The 24,226-nt window shown below is 40.8% G+C and overlaps 1 long non-coding RNA gene across 1 annotated transcript; it reads left to right on the top strand.

Annotated features, from left to right (window-relative positions):
• The first annotated feature begins 6,834 nt into the window (after positions 1-6,834).
• LOC126278620 (uncharacterized) lies at positions 6,835-12,556 on the top strand. Its single transcript, XR_007550733.1, has 5 exons — positions 6,835-7,057; positions 8,803-9,022; positions 10,074-10,234; positions 11,433-11,591; positions 12,030-12,556. It is a non-coding gene; the product is annotated as an uncharacterized LOC126278620 (long non-coding RNA).
• Positions 12,557-24,226: the final 11,670 nt, after the last annotated feature.

The following is a 24,226-nucleotide window of genomic DNA, read 5'->3' as shown; positions in this document are numbered from 1 at the left end:
ACTAAGACTGATCTCGCTATGAACAATGCTTTCGAAATGGAATACTGAAACAGCTGCTATCCTGTCTCTGGGGAAGATGAGATTAACTGTAAAGTCCGAATAGCTGTTCGAAGCGTTCTACAACACCGCAAACTTTTCCAGTTTCGATATTTTGAAATGTCTTCCACATTTTCGTCAATGAGAAACATGGCTTCTCTGTTTTGTTTCTACCAGCCAGTGTGTTGTGGTAGCTGTATAGTTTACACCATGTGAGAGCCAAAGGATCGAAACATGTTAATATTGGTTTAATAACAGCTGACACAGACCTCTAAGTCATGGTAGGAAAAACAAAAAGGTACGCTGGTGTACACTGACTGACTGGATGCGTAACAACCGATGAAACAATGTATTATGCTTATGAAGGAACAATACAAGAACCTTCTTGTGTGATTGATAGTCTGATGGAAATGGTCCTCCTACAGTACATGTGACAAAACTTTTCACTAGTCTCTGGAAGCGATTTCGATCATGGGCCACCTGCTCCAATGAACCAATACCTGAATATTTTATGGGATCGAAACTTATTCTAAATGGTGAAAAAGAGACTGTATTTGTTTCAGATGTGTCAGGAGACAGTGACGCAGTAATATAATGGATTATGTCAGCAAAGTTTTTATAGTTCGAAAATTTTCTCTGTTGGATGGTACAAAATACTGAGGTGGGAGAGAAAAAAATGTTCAAATGTTTGTGAAATCTTATGGGACTTAACTGCTAAGGTCATCAGTTCCTAAGCTTACACACTACTTAACCTATATTGTTCTAAGGACAAACACACACACCCATGCCCGAGGGAGGACTTGAACCTCCGCCGAGTGGGAGAGAATTTTTGGGTGATAGAGATGAATGCAGCCTGAGGGCTGCAGATCTCCTTCGGACTGTAGTACCTGTACGTAGTTTGGAGATGTATTGCAATGGAGTAGCAAAATCCTAGTCCTTCTTCCATGCCCTGTATGATGAGGGGTCTTTCTGATTTTCCCAAGAAGAAACACCACCATAAATGCTCGTACTATCTTTTCTTCTACCTCGTGTTGCAAGGGAAAGCTTCGTTTGGCGCTGGCCTTACACACTGTACACAGAGACAACAACATGTTCCTATTTCTACCGAGGGGTCAAAAGGCGGTCCTGTCGCATTAACTTAGCTCGTTCTGTAGCGCTTTCCGACTTCAGTTCAAGTGCGACTTAAATTGGGACGATCACATCTACGAAGCAGGAGGGAGGGCAGGACACAGACTGAGAAACACTTACAAGATGCAGAGAGACTGTCTAAAAAACAGCGCAGAAGTTTTTGCTGTATGGGATCCTTAGCAGACAGGTTCGAAAAAGGTGACTCGTTTCGAGAGATGAGAGTAACACAAATGTGCTTCACCATTGCTGTAATCATTTAAATAAATCTCTACAGGATCCAACGCAAGTACGTAGCTGAATGGATAGCTACTGCAGCTGGACAGTTTCCACATGTTGGTTGGAGTACATGGGCTTTCCATCCAAAAGGAATAGGGTTCGTGTCCTCGAAAGGGCACCGCCAGTTTTAATTCCCTCCAGTTCCTGAGTGGTGGGTGGGGTGGTACATCAGCACAGACCGGGGACAAAGAAAGTCCTACCAAAATTCGAAATTATCCCCAAAATACAAGATTACCAACAAAATTCGAAATTCCTGCCAATAGGGTAGGTTGTGGGAGGTGTAGGGTTAGGGAGGTACGTGACTGGGGCCCACATGCAGGCTGTGAAAAGAAACACATGACGTCATCTGGGGATGGGTGTGGGCGTGGTCGAGGGTGAAGGTGGGCTCTGTTGGGGTGGGGGTGGTCGTGATTGGGGTGCATTAATTGATCAATGTAACTAATTTGCATATCACTTTAATATCAAAATTGTAGTCGTAACCCCATTACCCTACTACTGCCTGTCACTATTTCGTCTCTTATGACAACCTTCTCATATCATAACAGCAACTGCACTCAGTGTCCTTAAATATTTGTTATACGTTTTCTCGTTTGTCTCTTCCCTCAAACAGTTTTGACTGCCTACAGGTACGCAAGTGGCGGGCAAGTAATTCCTAGATGCCTTAGCACATTTCCTATCATCCTGTGAAGGACTTTACATGCTTTGAAGGTAACATAACACCTGTTGGACGCAGCAGAGAGGACATTAAGAACTACATAACGACTTACATTATCAAGGAAGTTTACTGACTTTTGGCAATCCGGGGCCATTACTTTGTATGTCTATAGTTTTTTACTTCAGAATGGTGCGGGAAAAACGAACACCTAAACCTTTCTGGTCGAGCTCTGATTTCTCTTATTTTATTTTTATGGTCATTCCTACCTATGTAGGTTGGGCTGAACAAAATATTTTCGCATTCGGAAGAGAAAGTTGGTGACTGAAATTTCGTAAAAAGATCTCGCCGCGATGAAAAACGTCTTTGCTGTAGTGACTTCCATCACAATTCGCGTAACATATCTGCCACACTCTCTCCCCTATTACGTGATAATACAAAACGAGCTGCCCTTTTTTGCACCCTTTCGATGTCCTCCGTCAATCCCACCTGGTAAGGATCCCACACCGCGCAGCAATATTCTGACAGATATATTTCATTTGTTGAAATGTAGTGCAGACAAAGTCAGATCTACTTTCATGACAATGTTTTTCAAACTCCAGCTCACAAGGCACACATGGCTAGCTTCTGAATTCCCGTCGCGCGCATTATCCTCCGCTGCTGACAATACACTGACCATTGCGCTGTGCGACAGATCAATTGCTTTTTTTTCTGAATAAAAACTATTTTATTCTCGATCACACATAGTCCGTTTAGCAAGCCGTAGGTGAGTAACCAGTATTTGGCATGAGCCTATTATTCCGCCTGAAGGAACGCTCGTCATTATTTTAATACTGCTCAGATCAGGAGAATGAATAAAATCGTTTGTTAAGTACCCATTCCAGTCGCTCAGTGTTAAAAATACGATGGGTTACGGGGATTCCACCAAAACTGCGACAGAATTGGCAATCTACTTTTGTGTGAGTTGTTAATCTTTTCTCATTCGAAGAAGCATCACCGTTTATGAGTAACGGCCACATTTCTCTTGGTGACTGGTTTAATTGTAATTCCTTTATCACAGTGTAATTTGCCAAAGTCATCTCACAACAGCTATTGCGACAGAATTCCGAAACGGAATGCCTCATTAAACAAGTAATTGGCAATCACAGAGGTCTATAGCTTACGAAAAACCTAGTGTCGGTTTGTAGTAACTAAGGCTAGGCTCAAATTGAGACGCGTATAACACGTGTGACCTGATGCGACACTCGGGACCTTTGCCTCTGAGGACGGGGCTTGAGTCGTGCTTGGGTAGCTCAGTTGGTAGAGCACTTGCCTGCTAAATGCAAAGGTCCCGAGTTCGAGTCTCGGTCGGGCACACAGTTTTAATCTGCCAGGAAGTTTCATATCAGCGCACACTCCGCTGCAGAGTGAAAATATCATTCTGTATCGAACGTGTCTCGAAACTCGAGATCGAGAGCGTCAATCTAGGCTTCGTTGTGTAAAGCCCTCTGGAATTTCTAAATGATGAGAGGAAACTTGAGTTCCAGGCGAGCTAGTTTCCACACGCCCTGTTGTTCCCTACAGAGAACATATTTTGCAAGGCAACAACAGATATGACTGCACATCTTCAAAGCCATCCTTCGACTCTTCTAAAAGACTGGTACTACCGGCATATTTATCTGTCGCCACCGACCAATAGCAAACGGTAGGGTGAAGAGAGACTACGTGTTCGTACTCAGTACGGAAGTTTTCCCAATTAGGGCCGGTGACGTTAACCTTATCGAAAATTTCCACTTGGTTATCATTCCACTGCCCCTTACTCTTTTTAAACATTATTGTCTTCATGCGACGATCTGATTGTACAACTGTGTTGAGATGTCCTTCGGCAAGCCAATTACTGAAATTAAAATTTAAATTTTGAACCTTAAACATTATTATTTTCAGGGAATAGCTGTCTCCTCGGAGTGACGCCTAAGTGTATTTTCAAAAAGGATGCTGGTGTGGTTTCTAGAACTACGTTTGGCACCACATTGTTGACAGCTAAAACATGTTGCTTTGATCTGGACCTGTAAATAACGTCCACTCCATTCTTCATGCCCAATAGCTATGCAGGTACAGAACACCTATACATACACACACACACACACACACACACACACACACACACACACGCACACAGGCACACATATGCACGAAAAACCAAACCTCGCATTGTAAGGCATTTGATGGTATGAAGACAGAACCACGTGATACGCGCTGTTCTCGTGGTTATTTTCCGTACGGTCACTGCAGTGTCAGAGGTATTTGATCAGCATCATTTCATTCATTCCATAATTGCTAATATTCATGTGTAATATTGTTTAACTGACTCTGAAATTAGGCTTATGTATCAGTGATTGCCTTGGCTGGGTATATTTTGTGGCTTTCTACTTACTGCAAAGTGTTGTGTTATATCAGCTGATGTGTAGAGAAGACAGGAGGAATCCGGCTTTGGAATCACTTAGGTCAGTTATGTTTCCCGCACCAATGGGCAGCATGTGACATATACTGTTGTGTGTCACAGATGTGGGCGCGTCTGAGGAATCGTTTGTTCTCCTGTGAACAAACCTGTTGCCTTTGGGCGTTCTGTAGGCGAAGGCGTAGAGACGAGGACGCTGATGAAGAACTGATGTGGGTCCAGGAAGTGAGCGACGGCGAGTCGGAGGTAAGCAGGCCTTGCTACCAGACAAGGATGTCGTATCACTAGTATACAAGGGCTCGTACATAGTAGTCACCATCAGGCATTATTCACTGCATGAGGCTGATGTTTTCTGTACGTTACACGAACATACACAACAGTCGAAGTGAAATGCACCGATTCTAGCTCTCCTTTCACACTCCCTCACAGCTATTGAGATGAGTGTGGCTGAAATACCGTCTGTCTGCACAAAACCAAGCGTTAGGGCTCTTAATTTAATAAAGTCCATTTCAGTGACATAACTGTTTCTTCTTCTTTTGTTTTGTTCATTACAAATTGTTGGTGAGATCCCACCACTGTTAAAACAACGGGTTTGTTTATAAAATAATTTTTTATGCTGATAGTCACTGCTAGGGAAATGAGATCCCAAAAACGTAGTTGATGTTTTAAATTGTTTCAATAGCATACATCAGAAAACTACATTTTACAGGGGAGGAAAAACAAAACAAAATATCAATTATCTGGACGTAAACATTGTTGTGGTTGGCGGGAGAGCCAACACCGTGTTACTAGAGGAGGCCGAAAGGCAGCGTTTTAGCTCACGCAGGTTGGCGTGAGGTCTGGAACAGGACAAGGAAATTAGAATTTAGAAAAACGGACGTAGCTGGTGGAATACTTAACTTTAATCCATTAATGGTGAACGTCGCTCTTGACATTACATGATTCACAGTATCAATAGTGACTGATAATGATGCCTTGCTAGGTCGTAGCAAATGACGTATTTTGTGACTGAACCATCGCTAGCAAAGTCGGTTGTACTACTGGGGCGAGTGCTAGGAAGTCTCTCTAGATCTGCCGTGTGGTGGCGCTCTGTCTGCAATCACTGACAGTGGCGACACGCGGGTCCGACGTATACTAACGGACCGCGGCCGATTTAAAGGCTACCACCTAGCAATTGTGGTGTCTGGCGGTGACACCAGAAATATTAACTTGACACAACAATCGTAATCAAGTTTTATAGGAATGGTACAATGACTAATACAACAATCCCTGCAAACGGATGCCACCAAAACGTACATAAGCAAGCAGCAATGAGGTCAATGATACACTGGGCAAATAAAATACATTCGAATCACGAAAACATGAAACAGGAAATTAACATAGTGAAACAGATTGCAGTTGCCAATGCCTGTATTGATTCCATGACTGACTCAGTACTGAGTAGTAAAGGAAGATCCAAATACAAGACACACTAAGAAAAAAAGGTAACAACAAATTTGTATCTAGCAGTTTGCACACACAAAAGACTCTAAATATCTTAATAATAAACAAAGCAGAAACCGGATTGTCTAAACCGTACAGTGTAAACATAACATATATTTAGATTCCAGAATATATGAAACAACTTGCCAGAAATGCCCTATGTTCTGTCTAAGATAAAGAGGGATAGAATTTCACACTAGGTTTACAGAGCGCATTGTGGCCTACACACACCACAGACATACATCAGTAATAGTCCCACACCTACAAAGTAGATGTCATTGAGCTCCGCCAGCTAAGTAAAAGTCGCAAAATGGATCTGCCTGAAGAAGTGGAGATATGTTCACATCATAAAAAATAAGAATAAGATTCCGGAATATATGAAATAACTTGCCAGAAATGCCCCATGTCCTGTCTAAGATAAAGAGGGATCGAATTTCACACTAGGTTTACAGAGCGCATTGTGGCCTACACACACCACAGACATACATCAGTAATAGTCCCACACGTACAAAGTACGTGTCATTGAGCTCCGCCAGCTAAGTAAAAGTCGCAAAATGGACCTGCCTGAAGAACTGAAGATATGTTCACATCATAAAAAATAAGAAGACAAAATATTCAATGAAAAACTGGAAAGTGATTCAGTGAATTCCTTCAGTTGCTTAATTAGGATCCTTGAAGAAGTTAATGAGACAGTGCTACGTAACAACTAGTAGCTTTCTAAACAATGTATATGTAAATAGTGATTCAGATTACAGACGAAAAATACCCTGTGCAAGCAAGAGTAATATACATACTCCGTGAACAATCAATAGCGTAATCTCTGCTCACTACACGTAAAAATATCTTTGTGACTGTTTGTTTTTGTATGTTTCCTTTTTTGAACGTGTACTGTGCTGTTTAAATTGTGTGACTGATGTTTAATATGTGTGAGCTTCAGCCTAAATTAACCAGAAGAAAGCAGTGAGAAAAAGCTTCTTCCAAATTCACCATAACCTATACGCAAAGATCCAGCATTAATTAGAAAACTTCGCTTGTCTGTATATTAGGTAAAGCAATAGGAAAATACAGCACAACGCACATCGTAAACATACAAACAGATAAACAGAACTGGTAACGGAAGACGGTGTTTTATAAAAGCGTGCAGCTCTTTTTCCAAACGTATGAAAGTGTGCAGGTCTTCTTTCAGACGTGGTTAGCATTCCAAACTGACAAACCGTACACAAGAGCTAATCGCTCGCGGGTGACTTCATTAATATGATAATTTCTGTTCTGTAGGTTTCTTGTAAGCAATATGACTCTGGAATATGTCTTGATCAAGTCTACAGTTATATTTTGGTTCCATATTGAATCACACTCGACAGAAATTTCTAGATAGTTGATGGCTGTGACTGCTTAAAGTGCAGTTTAGGCTGCTGAACCTCTGCAAAACATCCCAGTCTGTAGTGCCATACGACTTCCACTGTTTACATATGACAACAAACGCTGGCACCATAGTTATCGAACCAGAAAAGTTTCGAAGACTAGTGATTCATTTTCTAAGCATCACGTGATTTTCTACAAACGATCCAATCTGTTCAGTTGCTCTTCCAAGTCCTTTAACATCGTTGACAGAATATCATCATCAAAGTTTTTGCTTTTCAAGACTCCATTCATTCTTCTCAAATTATCTTTCAAGCCTCTTTCTGTGTACGAGAGGAATTGCTAGGCCACAGCCTTGCCTTAAAAGGTATTGTTTCTTTTTTCTGAACTTAACTTTCTCTCAGGACTGTCATTCGTTAGCTTAACTACTCTAGATGTTCTTGTTGAATTACATCGATGAAAGGCTACAATCTGTTCTCGCTTTCTACTGCTTCTGTTTCGTATCCGCCGATTGTTAAATTGCAATTTTATTGTACACGCTGTAGATAGGCTTCGGCTCATAGTTTTTTTATAGTTGATAACTCTTTCAAATATTGCATTCAAATTAGAATAAACAAAATCTGCAATGTGGGTTATCATCAGTCCATTTTCTAAGATGAGTTGCAGAGTCAGTACTGCGTAGCGTGTTCCCATTTAACTTCTCCAGTTCGACTTCTATCATTTCTACCATTTTTCAGTAGACAGTGTTTTTGCAACCACGTGGAAGTATGGAATTAAACATGGAACTATGAAAACTTTTAATTATATAAAACAGTTTATTTTACGAGGTGTAGGCCTCAGTATGTAGTAAACGAATGAAGATAATGAAAGGTCTGCTGTGCGAAACAGTGGACCAATTTCGTACCTGAAGTGGAAATTCGCAGATCCACTGTAATTGTTGAACTGCTAAGCATCTCAACAATTACTCCCAAACATCCTACGTGACTGAAGCTGTTTCAGGACCCAAATAATAATAAAGCAGTTGTTATTTCTTGTGGAATAATGTAAGAAACAAAATGTTGCAAATTAACAAGAAAGAAAGTAGAAAATGAGTACAACGACATTCAGAACTCTTTACAAACATTTTGTCCCTACTTTTAAAGCAAACACCGTATCTTCGGTGCCACAGTGTGTCGTGTCTTTACTAAGTGTATCGGAGAGTTTCAGAGTTCTTGAAACATAATCTTCTGTAACCTACATGATTGTTATAATAGCCATTTGCTTTCACATACCGAGATATTTTTTTAACGTAATAATTGAAGTGTGTTAAAACAATAAGAGTGTTGACATTTTATAGTTTTCCTGTGTTTTTTTTTTTTGAAGTCATAATAGTGTGTTGAAATTTTGTAGTATTCCTGTGTTGGTTCCTACATTGGTTCTTTTTCCTCTTCAGACTGCTCTGGAGCACACTCCGACAACAGAGGAATCAGATGTGTGTGACAGAGCGCAGTGCTGGAAGAGGGAGACAACTCCAACAATATTTCGTCAATACTTCGAAGATCGTTTCGTCTCCCTCTTGAGTATATTGTCAGCAGAAGAGTCAATTAAGTCTAGAATTTTAGCACGCACGCTGCTGTGTAAGTGCTATGCAGGACTTTCACAGGCTGGAAAAGGTAATTCGACCTGTCAGACTAACTGTACTCTTATTGCTTATCGAGAATGCAGTAGGAAATATTTTTCTTTTACTTCTCGAAATTTTTTTATTTATGTGTAGAAATGCTGTTTCTTTTTCGACAAAGGATTAACCAGCGTACGATGAGGTGACAGAGGGAATGTTCGTTTGATGTCGAGTAGGGTTTGAGTGTTTTTTGCAAAAATAGAGACTATATCCCTACATCTAACTGTGATAATAAATGTGAGATACTGCTTTCAACTGAGATCAATTGACGATGCCGGGATTAAGTTTTTTTAAAGTTACAGCACACGTATTTCATAAAGAACGTGCTGTAAGGTAAAGGGTTATTTCATATTACATGATACGTTTATGAAACTTTAGTTGTACTCTTCGCAGTAAAGGAAGTGCTTACCACAATATCTGTAATGCCCCACGCTATTACCTACCACACAAAAGTATATACTTATAAATGGAGCATGTAATACTTGCCGAAAATTCCTCCTCTCCAAAAGTGGCACATACTGTTCGAGCGGTGTTAAGTGGTAAACTCCTTAGGAAGCTAGTTTGCTAATTATTCGTATTTTGCATCGAAGTCAGCCAATCAGGCCATCGCGAGTGAATCAAGCAGCATGTCGGAGACATTGTCGCCGAACTTGGTTTGCTCAAACTAATGAAACAAGCCTTTGCTCACGTACTATAAATTGATTTCTTCCGATAAAAGCACATTTTATGTAACTGGTAATCAGAGTTCGAACAACTGTTACGTCATGGACCCACGGATGCCTATTACCTCATTTTAAAGCGTGCAGGTGCTTTTTATTTGTTCGTGCAATGACATGATTGTTTAACTTCATTCCTCAGTAACTCAGAAGCCGTACAACGTATCTAACTTTTTTTTAACTGTTACTTCCCAGCACAGCATCCCCTGCAACACCAATACAAGTTTTTAAGACTGTTTATGATCACCTTGTATATTATCTTCTGACAAACGTGCTTCCGATTGTGAGTCTGTGAAAAAAATCTGACTTTCCCGTTTCTTTTCTTTGCAGCCTTCGTGCGCCAAATATATCATCGTCTGTGTATCGATGAAAGTGTTGCCGTGAGAGAAAATGCAGCCAGAAAACTGGACGAGTTTGCGAAAGTGGTGGAGTTAAGCCACTTTGGAGTCGATATTATTCCCATATTTCATATGCTGCAGAAGGACGAAGAGGTACGCCAATTTAACATGTCTATAATGAATTGATTGTTTTTGTTTAGAAACACTGAGTATTTACTTTCGCACAATTATAGACTTTCTGAAATAACACTTGACGACACATAAGCATCTGACAGGACTTATGTACAGGGGAGGAATTACGGTAGACTTCAACTATCTTATTTAACTGTGTGAAGTGAAAGAGGGGAAAGGGAAGCGTGACAGAAACAGAAATTTTTTGTTGTTGAATGGATGTAGGCACGGTTTTTAAATACTGTTAGCACTCTAACAGTATTATCATCTAGTGTCGTTATAAGGAAACAATATGAAACAAGATTAATTACGTGTTAACAGACACTATACCAACACTACCGAGTGCCCCCAAAGCATTTGGTACTGATTTCAGTTATATGAAGGTATCCGTTCAGTAACTCTTGCTTAGGGATAAAAAGTTATAAATGTGTTATTTTGATGCATGTAGGAGGCAAGCAAACAGTGATGGAAGATAATGTATTGTCACAGTCTGAGGTACAACACATTTGCTCATTGATTGTTCGGACATACTACAATCGCCGCTCACGTCTTGTCGGTGAGGCACTTTGGAACAGTTAAGAACCATTCAGAAGAGTTCTGTTCATCCAAGCACTACACAGGTTGTTAGACCGATGATGGTGTTCTCATTCTCTGCTGTTATAATGAGTCTTGCTGGGTGCAGATATCCTAAATATGTAAGATGAGACTCGCTGCAGTGCAAAGATCTTAGCTGTTGCCAAACGCCCTTTATCACTACAGGAAATGGTATTCGGTTACGCATTACCTTAATTCTAATTTACATTTATACAAAGTGTTTCATGTAAATATCACGGTAAATGTCTACTGAGCTCATAAAAATATTAGTAATGAAGTATTGAGAATGAAATAGTGTCATTTTTGGAAATTAGCTTTCTCTCCGTGAATATTCAATACGAGGCTTGAGTACTCTTGGAGAGGAAAAAAGTAGTAAATCATGTTCGGTTTGGTAACAGAATACACAAGAATTAGAGCAATTACGATTAAAACTATTCCTTTCAACTGTCTTTATGATTGTTAATCATTAACCTCATATTAGTCTGCTATTTCAATACTCCTAACAATATTGCACTACATGACGTCATAACTTTAAAAGGGTAACTTGATCTGTGGTATTTATCATATCTTACGTTTGTTCCTTCAGGAAATAATACGTTTGGCAGCTGCTGAATCGTTAGGGAACATTTTGGTGCACCAGCGCCTTTCTGACGAAGTCTGCAAGGAGCTCCTTTCAGAGTTGGAAAAGTATATTGACGATCCATCTCCGAATGTTCGTTACCTGGTAGTCAGCAAAATTATCGAGGTATGTATGTCAAGAAAATACATTTCAGTGAAAGATATGTCCACACTGTTTGTAAATATTATATAGTAATGCGAAATTCATTTAAAATCCTAGATGGTGTGCTGGAATATTTAATGCAATGTGATTATCGATGAGAAACTCTAAACAATTTTTTTCTACTACTAGGAAAATTGTTTCTCAGTATATTATTCCTGAGGTCTAATAATTACACGGGAACACGGAACTGGTAGACCCAGTTTGTTTAGTAGGAATTCTGTAGTAGACGAGGATGAAAGGCACCATCAGTTTAAAAACATTTTCCTTCCGTAGATATCAACATTCATTAAACAGTTCATAGTTTACCATCTTACTGTACATGAAGTTATTGGTTAGGAGATAAATACGTAATTTAAGTTACTGAAATTAGTATAACTAATACGATGTTTTCCTCTTTTATAGGTTCTGAGAGGTCCACAGAAAGGCTCGTTTAAGTGAGATCTCCTCCAAATACGTGATGATTTAGTGAAGACTCTGACATAGATAGATGAACAGCAGCAACACATCAATATCAAGCTTTTCAGTGTGATCATCTCAAAATTTCTGAAGATATGTTGAAGGACTCTGGGAATTATGTACGGGTAGCCGCAGTTAATCAGTTGCAAGCCTTTTAGGTGCGTTTTTTTCTCAAAATTGTTCAAGATTTGTTTTTGGACTCTTTAAGTGTAAAGAGGGGAGCCGAAGCACATCATCTTCAAGTCTTTTAAGTGTGTTATTCCGAAATACTAGTTGAAGGACTGTGAAAATAAGAGACGGGCAGCTGCAGCATTTCAATTGCCCGGTTTCTGCAGTGATCTTGGCATGGAAGACGCACTCAAGTTATATAGAATGGTACTTTGATTGACCAAAATTATATTAGTATTATGAAGAATGTGCCTGGTCTTCTAAATCTGAAGCAATAAAGCACAGTGTTGCTGTTTCATTCTGTATTTTTTTCTTAGTTTTATTTCCATGAAATGGAACATGTTGAATTGATTTCAAACCAGTTTCGTACAGAGCGATAGCTAAACACAAAATATCGGGAGAATAAGCCGAAAATTATTCTGTGATGCAATTAGTTAATGCCAGTTGTAGTATAATCTCAAGTACTACACATTAATGCATACAAATAATGCATAATGAATTCCACCTACATCTACAGTATGTCCCAAATTCTGTCCTCTCTCCCACACTACCAGTAAATCCCACTTACATTTACATACACCCCCACTCTCTCTCTCTTCCTCTGTCTACAGCACAATGCAGACAGACAAACACACATACGCGCGCATGCACGCACACACACACACACACACACACACACACACACACACACACACACACACAAAACACACTTTGTGTAATGAGTTTTCATATGGAAGCGATGTTTCTTGCCTTAACTACTGCTGCAGAAAAATAAGAAAATAAAACCAGTTAACTTTCCTCCTTTATATATCCAAACATTATAGCATAACGTAATGAAGTCGATATACGTTTTCCAGGTTTCCTGACTATTTTATAACTGTTAATATAACGTGTTGTTATTGGAGAAAGAGATGCAGTAGATGCGTCTTCTTTACAGTCCATTGATTTGTAGCAAATGTCAAACAATATACGCAAATACCATATCGTAATTCTGAATTCTCCACATAAACGGAATAAACTTCTAAGAGATCACTGTGGGTTCACAAGGCCCATAAAGAATTTTAATATCAACTTGAAAGTGTACATGACTAACTAAAGTTTTTACTCCGTTATTTTTATTTATTAACATGAAAAAATTAAATATCTACCTTCAAGATGCCAGTGTACCTAAGAAGGTACCTGACTAACTACACTTTGGTAAAACAAAGATTCAGGAATCCGGTTGAAGAGTAAAACAAAGGTTCGGTGATGTACTTGAAGACTGCGAAAGTTATTTAGGAGTTGACATTGCTAATAACAAAGTTGTGATCTTGCAGAAGTTATGGAGAATGCGAAAGAATTGTCGGCACGTAGAGAACCCGAAGGATTTTTTTAGTATCAGTCAAATTAGAAACAATAGAGCTACCACGACATAAGGGGTACTTTAATTGAGGCAAGATTATTTTACTGAAAATGCACACTGTATTGCGCGGAAAAAAATTCCCTGCTTAGCAGGACAATTTACCCTACTAAACTCCCGCATCTTCATTTTTATCTATAGTCCTGCATGGTATTAAGCAGACGTCTGTGTTCGGAAACGTGATTCTATCAGACCCGCGAAGCTTTAATTGAAAAGTGTTGCAAACAGCCGACAAATAATCGGAGTGAATATCTCGTGGGCATAACTGAAAAGCAATTAACGAAAGAACACTAATTATATACGATGGTTCATGTCGAAATGTCCGCCGCCAGTCTCTACTGTTTCAAAGATAACATGCGAAGAAACCAGCATAAATGATTAAAAGACAAGGTAATGGCTTGACTTAAGAACGTAGCCGACACAACACAGTATAATATCCTTCATCATACATACATTGATATACACTTACACATGCTCAGCTCAAGTCCAATGACAAAAAAACTGATTGTACAAGCAGAAGCTAAAAGAGCATCACCTTTTCCATTTTAGTCAGTGCCTTTACATTGACTATGTTTACAACCTCTGGAAGTCTCGGTACATTAAATATGATCTTTGAAAATATAGAAAAGTCATAGTTCTTCTTGTAAGTAAATTATGAGACGAAAATGTAGGATAAAAAATAATGATACATTTTATCGCCCTCCATGAACGCTTGTCAACTTCGTACGCCACAAGCATTCAACAGCAATTTGGCGTGGACGTTATCTCTCAGAAAATTATTTTCCTGTTACATTTAGAAAAGAAAGACAGAACGTAAGATAAAAAAATAGAAAACAAATTTTATGATGGATGAATTGTTAAGGAAACTTTACAAATACAGTAATTTCTTACAAAATACTGAAAATAATTGTTTCATTGATAAATACTAACCAAGGGTCTCATATAATTCCTAACCAGGGCAAAAAATTTTTAGTGGCGCCCCCCCCCCCCCACCCTCACCTCCCTCCACTCCTCATTTATTGTTTGAGACAGGACATCAAAATTAAAAAAATAATCGGTTTGTCAGAATTATGTTCATTTAGTGGCGCACATCTTTCTGTAAACTTTGATATACAAAACGTATACATTCAAGGAAATTTAAAACATGTTATTTGGTCTTAAGTGTGCAAAAGTGCAGTGCCATGCCTACACAGACAGGAAGTTTCTATCATACGAAACCGAACTTTGCTCTGTGGATTTCAGACGTGTGTATTTTGTAATTCAAGCCATCAGATATGTTTGCCGGAGAGTGGAAATTAAAATGGTCTGTGCCTCCTCTCCCGCTCGGAGTCGGCCGGATTGACATACTCCCCCCCCCCCCCACCCCCCCCCCACCCCCTTAAGAAAACTCACAATTAGTTCTGGGTGGGATTATTTGTCACGGGGAGAATAAGAATTCTTCAAAAAATTAGCATTCTTAATGCCTCATAGCTAATAAGTTTATCTTTTGTGTGACAAATTAACTATAGCAAACGTAAAATCAGTAAATACAAGAGACAAGCAAGACAGTACACATTTCTTCAGTCCTTGGGCTCCAGCAGTTTTTTCTCTATAATCTTGCAACAGCGTTACGCGGCATGATTTCCTTTCTGGGAAAGAATCTATTAACTCATCAAAGTTCGTCAAACCTTTGACTACATGAAAAATGAAAATTTCGTCGTTTAACACTGAAAAAGCTGTTAGTAGAAATAGTATCCAGGTCTGGCGTAGTTTCGCTATTTGATTACGTCAATTTGTCAACGTCTTCCAGATAATAGGAAATAGGTCTTTCGAATTCTGCAGGAACTGTAGGACATGCCAAATAAGCGAAACCGTTTTGGCACAAATGCTCAAGTTTACGTACCTCATTTACATAAATAACACAACAGAATATAATCCATGAAATACCAGGGTCAAATGCCTATTAGGCCTGCTGCAAGCAAAGGTTTTATTTTAGGACATAGTTTCACATTTCATTCACATGCAACAGTTTCTCAAGCATGAGATCGAAAAGTAGTAGTACGAAATTTTTTTATAAATTTGGAATAGTAATATTCTTCTATATAAATTGTGTAGAGTCCTCGTTTCTTCTCCTTCCTGATCATAACAATCTTATCATCACTAATTCCGGTAACTATTCGTGCCACTGTCAAAACGTATTCTCTGGTTGACTTCACTAACCTCACTAGAATCACTAGTTTAGTTACCCCACGTTTATTGTCCAACTAGTTGTCATTACATGTTTGTACAAGGCATTTTCCGCGATATTCCGAGAACAGAACTTAAGCGGCTGCTAACCATTAATTGGTAAGAGATTAAACTGATACCCCATGGTAAACAAAATAGGTCCGAAGGCTGTTGCAGACGCAACGGGAAAATCATGCGAGGTTCAGAAGAACGTGAAATCCCGAAGATTATCTAAAATTTACAGACGCGCGAAATTTGGCACGGACTTCAATGCGAGATGCCTTTAGTAGGTTCCACAACGAAATATTGTCTCGAAATTTGGTAGAAAATCCGAAGAAATTCTGGTCCTATGTAAAGTACACAAGCGGCAAGACGCAGTCAATACCTTCGCTGCGCAATGCCGATGGTACTATTACCGACGACTGTGCCGCTAAAGCGGAGTTATTGAACGCCGTTTTCCGAAATTCCTTCACCAGGGAAGACGAATGGAATATTCCAGGATTTGAAACACGAACAGCTGCTAGCATGAGTTTCTTAGAAGTAGATACCTTAGGGGTTTCGAAGCAACTCAAATCGCTTGATACAGGCAAGTCTTCAGGTCCAGATTGTATACCGATTAGGTTCCTTTCAGATTACGCTGATACAATAGCTCCCTACTTAGCAATCATATACAACCGCTGGCTCACCGATAGATCTGTACCTACAGATTGGAAAATAGCGCAGCTCGCACTAGTGTTTAAGAAGGGTAGTAGGAGTAATCCATCGTACTACAGACTATATCATTGACGTCGGTTTGCAGTAGGGTTTTGGAGCATATACTATATTGAAACATTGTGAATCACATCGAAGGGAACGAACTATTCATACGTAATCAGCATGGTTTCAGAAAACATCGTTACTGTGCAACGCAGCTAGCTCTTTATTCGCATGAAGCAATGGCCGCTATCGACAGGGGATCTCAGGTTGATTCCGTGTTTCTGGATTTCCGGAAGGCTTTTGACACCGTTCCTCACAAGCAACTTCTAATCAAGCTGCGGGCCTATGGGGTATCGTCTCAGTTGTGCGACTGGATTCATGATTTCCTGTCAGGAAGGTCGCAGTTCGTAGTAATAGACGGCAAATTATCGAGTAAAACTGAAGTGATATCAGGTGTTCCCCAGATAAGCGTCCTGGGACCTCTGCTGTTTCTGATATATATAAATGACCTGGGTGACAATCTGAGCAGTTCTCTTAGGTTGTTCGCAGATGATGCTGTAATTTACCTTCTAGTAAGGTCATCCGAAGACCAGTATCAGTAGCAAAGCGATTTAGAAAAGATTGGTGTATGGTATGGCAGGTGGCAATCGACGCTAAATAACGAAAAGTGGAAGGTGATCCACATGAGTTCCAAAAGAAATCCGTTGGAATTCGATTACTCGATAAATAGTACAGTTCTCAAGGGTATCAATTCAACGAAGTACCTGGGTGTAAAAATTACGAACAACTTCAGTTGGAAAGACCACACAGATAATATTGTGGGGAAGGCAAGACAAAGGTTGCGTTTCATTGGCAGGACACTTAGAAGATGCAACAAGTCCACTAAAGCAACAGCTTGCACTACACTCATTCGTCCTCTGTTAGAATATTGCTGGGCGGTATGGGATCCTTACCAGGTGGGATTGACGGAGGACATCGAAAGGGTGCAAAAAATGGCAGCTCGTTTTGTATTTCACGAAAGAGGGAAGAGAGTGCAGCAGATATGATACGCGAGTTGGGTGGAAGTCATTAAAGCAAAGACGTTTTTCGTCGGGGCGAGATCTATTTACGAAATTTCAGTCACCAACTTTCTCTTCCGAATGAGGAAATATTTTGTTGGGCCCAACCTACATAGGTAGGAATTATCATCAAAGTAAAATAAAAGAAATCAGAGCTCGAACAGAAAGGTTAAGGGTTCGTTTTTTCCGCGCGCTGTTCGGGAATGGAATGGTTGGGAGATAGTATTATTGTGGTTCGATGAACCCTCTGCCAAGCACTTAAATGTGAATTGCAGAGTAATAATGTAGATGTAGATGTAGAACTGGCCCTTAGGGTGTAGCGTCTGGCAAAAATTTTCTGCCAAATCTTTATTTTCTTGGATACACAGAAAAGATAATATGTAATCTTGCGTACCTGTTATTCCTGTTAGCCGTTTTTCCCACTCTGCTAGACTGAGTAGATGGATTTCACTAATAAATATGATATCGCTGATCGTTCGCACATCCAATGAACCGCATAAACAAATAGCTATCGGCATTCACCCTTTCGGGTTTAATAGGCTCAGCTGGTATAACCGCGTCCCCTTTTGCGTGCGGGATAATGTCTTATTTCGATATGGGATGGGGATACTCCTGGCGGGGACATCACGTGCGTCATGCACACATTCAAAACTCAAACAATGATTCGTTCAGAAATCAACTTAGAATGTGTTCAAAAATGTTCAAAAACAAACTAGGGTGTATTTGAACGTCATACGAATAATCGATAGATCAACGTGCGCTGAACACTACACACTTTGTGAAAGAAGATTTTTTTTCAAGAATTTGAATTTGGCGCCCCTTAAGTTGTCGCCCTGGGCAGATACTCCGATTGTCCACCCCCATACAGAATTATTTCTTACGTTTCAGTACTTGATGAGAACTCAACAGTTACTCTAATAATCTTGGCTCATTTCGCTTTTTGACTTTCCAGTTCCCAACTGGGAGTAAAGAGCCAAGGAGAAAAAAAAACCAGCCAAGCGAGGAACATCACCATCTATTCTATACATTCAGTGCTCTTACTCAAAATTGTGCATTTAGTAATGTGTTCATGGGTCACTGTCATGCTTAATACATACACAGAATCTCATATAATACACAGTTTTTATTATTTAAACACATGAAAAAGACCTGTGTGTAGAGTTTCAAAATAGTTTTGTCGACAGATAATTTCCAAAAAAAAAATGAAATCTCTCTGTTTAACGTCCATGTTGTATGGGGAGTTTAAGTCTCGATAAACATTTTGTTCAAAACAAGGAAATGATGTCAAAGTCTGAAGCATGGTTGCTGCATCATTGAGCTGCAGTGAATGACTAAAGTAGGCATCGAGTTTTGTCTGTCTACATCAGGTCAGCTGGGGCGAGGCGGCATAACAGGTACTGCCGCCACGGAAGACAGCTGCCAGCCTCAGAACAGGTCGGCTGGCGCGTTATTCTTCAAACTGCTCGCCACGGCATATATGTAACATTGACAGGGACAGTAACTGTTTTCTTTAAGACTTGCCAGGCAGCGCTGCTCTGTGATGAAATTCACGTTACAAATGAATTACAATTTAGCCACACACAAACTGTAAAGGAACTGAAAATATTGTGATTTAATCGCAGAGGTGCTGAAAAATTGTTCCAGTGACACACCAGAGAAATATCTGGTAAACTTTTTATCTTTGAGAGACATAGGAACAATTTCGCCCTTCGTTTTTTATTTCTTGTATGAACGACTACTTTTTGTTCTGATGGGCTGGTGGGATGTCGTACTGTCTAATTACTAGTGTGTGTGTGTGTGGTAAATGAATGAGTTAAAAGACGCAAGATGTGTTTTATATTATTTTCATCGCACAACAAGCCTTATTCCTATGCCTATGGAGTATTTATGTTAAGCAGAGAAGGCGAGTTTTAGATGGAACCGAAGATCTTCAAAACGGCGCTGCTCAACAATCGAGGTACGTGATTGTGCTCTCTACTTTCCTTTCGTGGCCGCTAAAATTACTTCCGATTCGTTTTGCCGAGACATTCAGAACCTGCAATCTTCTTTTTCTTATAAAAATACTAGTCCGATGGAAAAGAAATACTCTTAGATTTAAATAATTATCATTCTTTTACCCAGGCCACGGTGAATGATAGTACGTACGTTCCTCTACTCTGAATGTACGTTCGCAATCTCCGAGTGTGTTACGACGAAATTATTTCACAATGAAAATTTCTCATCAGACCGCAACCACTCGCACGCGAATGTACGTACCCTCTGAATATATCTAGTCAGTCACGCGCGTTGTTCAAAAGCTTTACTTTTAATATTCAGTGGATTACATTTCCGAAATTAATTTTTGTTTACGCTGCAAATCGTACTTCAGGCGAAGTATTTATTACGTAACTTTCAGGCTCAATTTAATAAAAAAAAAAGATTCCGAATAATAGAAATAAAGAATAACAATCAAACAAATCAAACCTAAATACACAGAAAGAGGGAACGTTACAAAACATATTATATTTTTGTCACCAGAATCGGTGCGGCATACAGTTTTTCACTGGCTGTAAGTTAGTAATACTGTCAGCTGAAAGCAACATATAACATGTTTACAAATAGGATTTTCATGCCGAGAGATATTTAACACATAAATCATTTTATTGCTTACCATAGCTTGTAAGTCACTTACGAGTTCATCACTAGCAACCTGCAAATGCTACTGTAGTACAACTTACATGAGTCGCGTTTAATACAATCACATGCAATTTAGTTTATAAGATATATGTCGACAGTTGGGTTTTACGTTGCGTTGTTGATACCCACTACTTGGCCAGGAAATTAGTTCGAGTCCGCATCTTGTACCGAACCCACGAATTCTTGCAAGTGCGAGTATTTATCACCAGCAGCAGGATATACAGAAGACGGCGAGTGTCCTGTGATTCATCATTCATTTCAAAGCATCTCCCAGTTCTTCAGACATGAGTATACCGGCACTGTGCACGTTCAAATGTCATTTCCAAACGTCTGCTTACGTGCACCACGTAGCATCTTCTGTTACATTTACATCCCTTATACTACTTTGATACAAGTCCGACTCGCCGGCCGGTGTGACCGAGCGGTTCTAGGCACTACAGTCTGGAACCGCGCGACCACTACGGTCGCAGGTTCGAATCCTGCCTCGGGCATGGATGTGTGTGATCTCCCTAGGTTAGTTAGGTTTAAGTAGTTCTAAGTTCTAGGGGACTGATGACCTCAGAAGTTAAGCCCCATAGTGCTCAGAGCCATTTGAACCATTTCTGAACTACACTCCTGGAAATGGAAAAAAGAACACATTGACACCGGTGTGTCAGACCCGCCATACTTGCTCCGGACACTGCGAGAGGGCTGTACAAGCAATGATCACACGCACGGCACAGCGGACACACCAGGAACCGCGGTGTTGACCGTCGAATGGCGCTAGCTGCGCAGCATTTGTGCACCACCACCGTCAGTGTCAGCCAGTTTGCCGTGGCATACGGAGCTCCATCGCAGTCTTTAACACTGGTAGCACGCCGCGACAGCGTGGACGTGAACCGTATGTGCAGTTGACGGAATTTGAGCGAGGGCGTATAGTGGGCATGCGGGAGTGGGGCGTGAGTTCTCCACAGTACATCGATGTTGTCGCCAGTGGTCGGTGGAAGGCGCACGTGCCCGTCGACCTGGGACCGGACCGCAGCGACGCACGGATGCACGCCAAGACCGTAGGATCCTACGCAGTGCCGTAGGGGACCGCACAGCCACTTCCCAGCAAATTAGGGACACTGTTGCTCCTGGGGTATCGGCGAGGACCATTCGCAACCGTCTCCATGAAGCTGGGCTACGGTCCCGCACACCGTTAGGCCGTCTTCCGCTCACGCCCCAACATCGTGCAGCCCGCCTCCAGTGGTGTCGCGACAGGCGTGAATGGAGGGACGAATGGAGACGTGTCGTCTTCAGCGATGAGAGTCGCTTCTGCCTTGGTGCCAATGATGGTCGTACGCGTGTTTGGCGCCGTGCAGGTGAGCGCCACAATCAGGACTGCATACGACCGAGGCACACAGGGCCAACACCCGGCATCATGGTGTGGGGAGCGATCTCCTAGACTGGCCGTACACCTCTGGTGATCGTCGAGGGGACTCTGAATAGTGCACGGTACATCCAAACCGTCATCGAACCCATCGTTCTACCATTCCTAGACCGGCAAGGGAACTTGCTGTTCCAACAGGACAATGGACGTCCGCATGTACCCCGTGCCACCCAACGTGCTCTAGAAGGTGTAAGTCAACTACCCTGGCCAGCAAGATCTCCGGATCTATCCCCCATTGAGCATGTTTGGGACTGGATGAAGCGTCATCTCACGCGGTCTGCACGTCCAGCACGCACGCTGGTCCAACTGAGGCGCCAGGTGGAAATGGCATGGCAAGCCGTTCCACAGGACTACATCCAACATGCTCTGTTGCCTGTGTCTATGTGCCTGTGGTTCTGTCAGTGTGATCATGTGATGTATCTGTCCCCAGGAATGTGTCAATAAAGTTTCCCCTTCCTGGGACAATGAATTCACGGTGTTCTTATTTCAATTTCCAGGAGTGTAAGTCCGACTCTAGTAACTATACACAGGAGAACATACGAGCTGTGTCCAGCTGTGCGTACCTGCCGCAGCATGACTGACACCACGCTAAGAAACATCCACATGGCGACTCACCCTATAAAAGGTTCTCAATGTTACTCTGTCACAAGGCTATGTAAAATAAGAGCCAAGTCGACCTCTCGGAAATTGTGTAGTGTCCCAGAAATTGGCAACGGTCGTTGTCTTGATGTCTCAGCTTGTATGCATGAAAATTCTTGCCTAACAGAACCTGTTTACGAAAATAGCGTGGAATAACGCCCAATGCATTCTTCCTTGCTGTACTAACATGGCACCCCATCCTTCACTTGTTACCCTTCCAGTTTTCAACGTACACAAATCTTCTCAGCGGCATGTAGAGATTACATGGTGGCATTACATGAACTGTTTCTATGCCCGAGACCTTAATCAATGTACTAGATGTTGCTGCTGGCGTTACCGGGTCAATGAGTCGTCTGTTCTTGAGATCTACTAAAAGATTATAATGGTGAATGAAGTCGGCTCCGATAATCGGCGACTGCACATCTGCAATTACGAAATTCCATGTCAAGTTGCGCCGTAAATCCAAAGTGAGTGATAATAGACGTTCTCCGTAAATATTAAAACCAGTGCCGTTTGCAGCATAATGTTTACGATCTGTTTGCTTTCGGAAATCACTATTCGAAGTCGGAATCACAGAGATGTGAGCTCCGGTGTAAATTAGGTAACGACTTCCGCTACATCTGTCTATGAGAAATAGACGAATTGAATGATGGCTCCAATCACCTTCCGCCGCTAGTGTGGAGCGTTTGAGTTTGAATGTTTGTTGGAATCTTGGATGGGAGGTGGTCGAAACGATCATGGGCACTGACATTTCCTTGCCCTGTGGCGATATTTAAAGTGAAACCAACATTGTGCTCCATTAGGATGGAAACGATGTGCTGACCGCAACCTGTCTCGTGATTTACTTGGTGAGGAGCGTTGTATTTGCGTCGCTGCTGTCGCCGATCATTTTTACACTTCACTAACCACAAATGCGTTCCGTTTCTTATTAATCACGTCGGTGTCACCAATATGGTTTATGGTTGAAGGTCCATAAAAGACAAGAAATGTTGTATTTATACGTTTAATGAACACTCAGAACATTGTACATGTGAACAAGATCAGAGATTATAACAGTTTTGAAGTAATAAGAATGTAAAAAAATTTCAGAGATATTATTTACAAATATTTACACTCTAGTCCGCAACAGGTTATTAGGCTACAGAAAAGTCGGCCAATTTTTACGAGTGAAAAGAGGTAAACAGAGAATTATAGTTCAGGTGACAGAAAAGTTGGTCAGTCATTACGAATAGTGAGGAACAAAAGGCAAAAGGCGATGTGAAAGTCAGCCGTTAAGTTGTATTTATGGGCGAAGTGGAATCCACCAATTATTTTATGAAATGCGCGGGAGTAGGTATATTGTCAACACAGGACACAACACTGACATGGAAATCTCATAGAAGACACAGGATAGCGAGTAAGGATTAAATAGAAGGCCAGATAAAATGAAGGGCAGAGAGTCAAAGACAAACTGGTTTTAAATATGACAGTAATGTGGAATAATGGTCTAGCTAAGAACAAGGTAATTACCCTCTACATATTACAAAATCATACAATGGTCGTATATTAAAGTCAGTAGCAAACAGACAGTAATTACAGGACACAGTTCCACTAGTATGGTTTATAGTAACAATACACTAGAGTAGAAGGAATGATATCTCATTCAGTGGAGTAAAGCAACTTTTTGGTAAATGAGTGTTTCTGCATTATGTTTGAAGCAAGATTCTGAAATGTTCATGTATCTATGTATCGAAGTTGTGAGCCTCCGTGGATAAGATTTAAAGAGCATAGTAGCCGACTGGCTCATTAGCGAAGCAGGTCGGTAGTAACGTATGGTGGGAGCGAGTAGAGAGCCCTTAAGAGTACGAAAGGCAATGACCCGGCTGTCACCGAAACAAAAACATTGATGTAA

This window comes from Schistocerca gregaria, chromosome 6, assembly GCF_023897955.1.
Source record: "Schistocerca gregaria isolate iqSchGreg1 chromosome 6, iqSchGreg1.2, whole genome shotgun sequence".
Classification (NCBI taxonomy): domain Eukaryota; kingdom Metazoa; phylum Arthropoda; class Insecta; order Orthoptera; family Acrididae; genus Schistocerca; species Schistocerca gregaria.
This window is presented reverse-complemented; position numbering and strand designations above follow the sequence as displayed.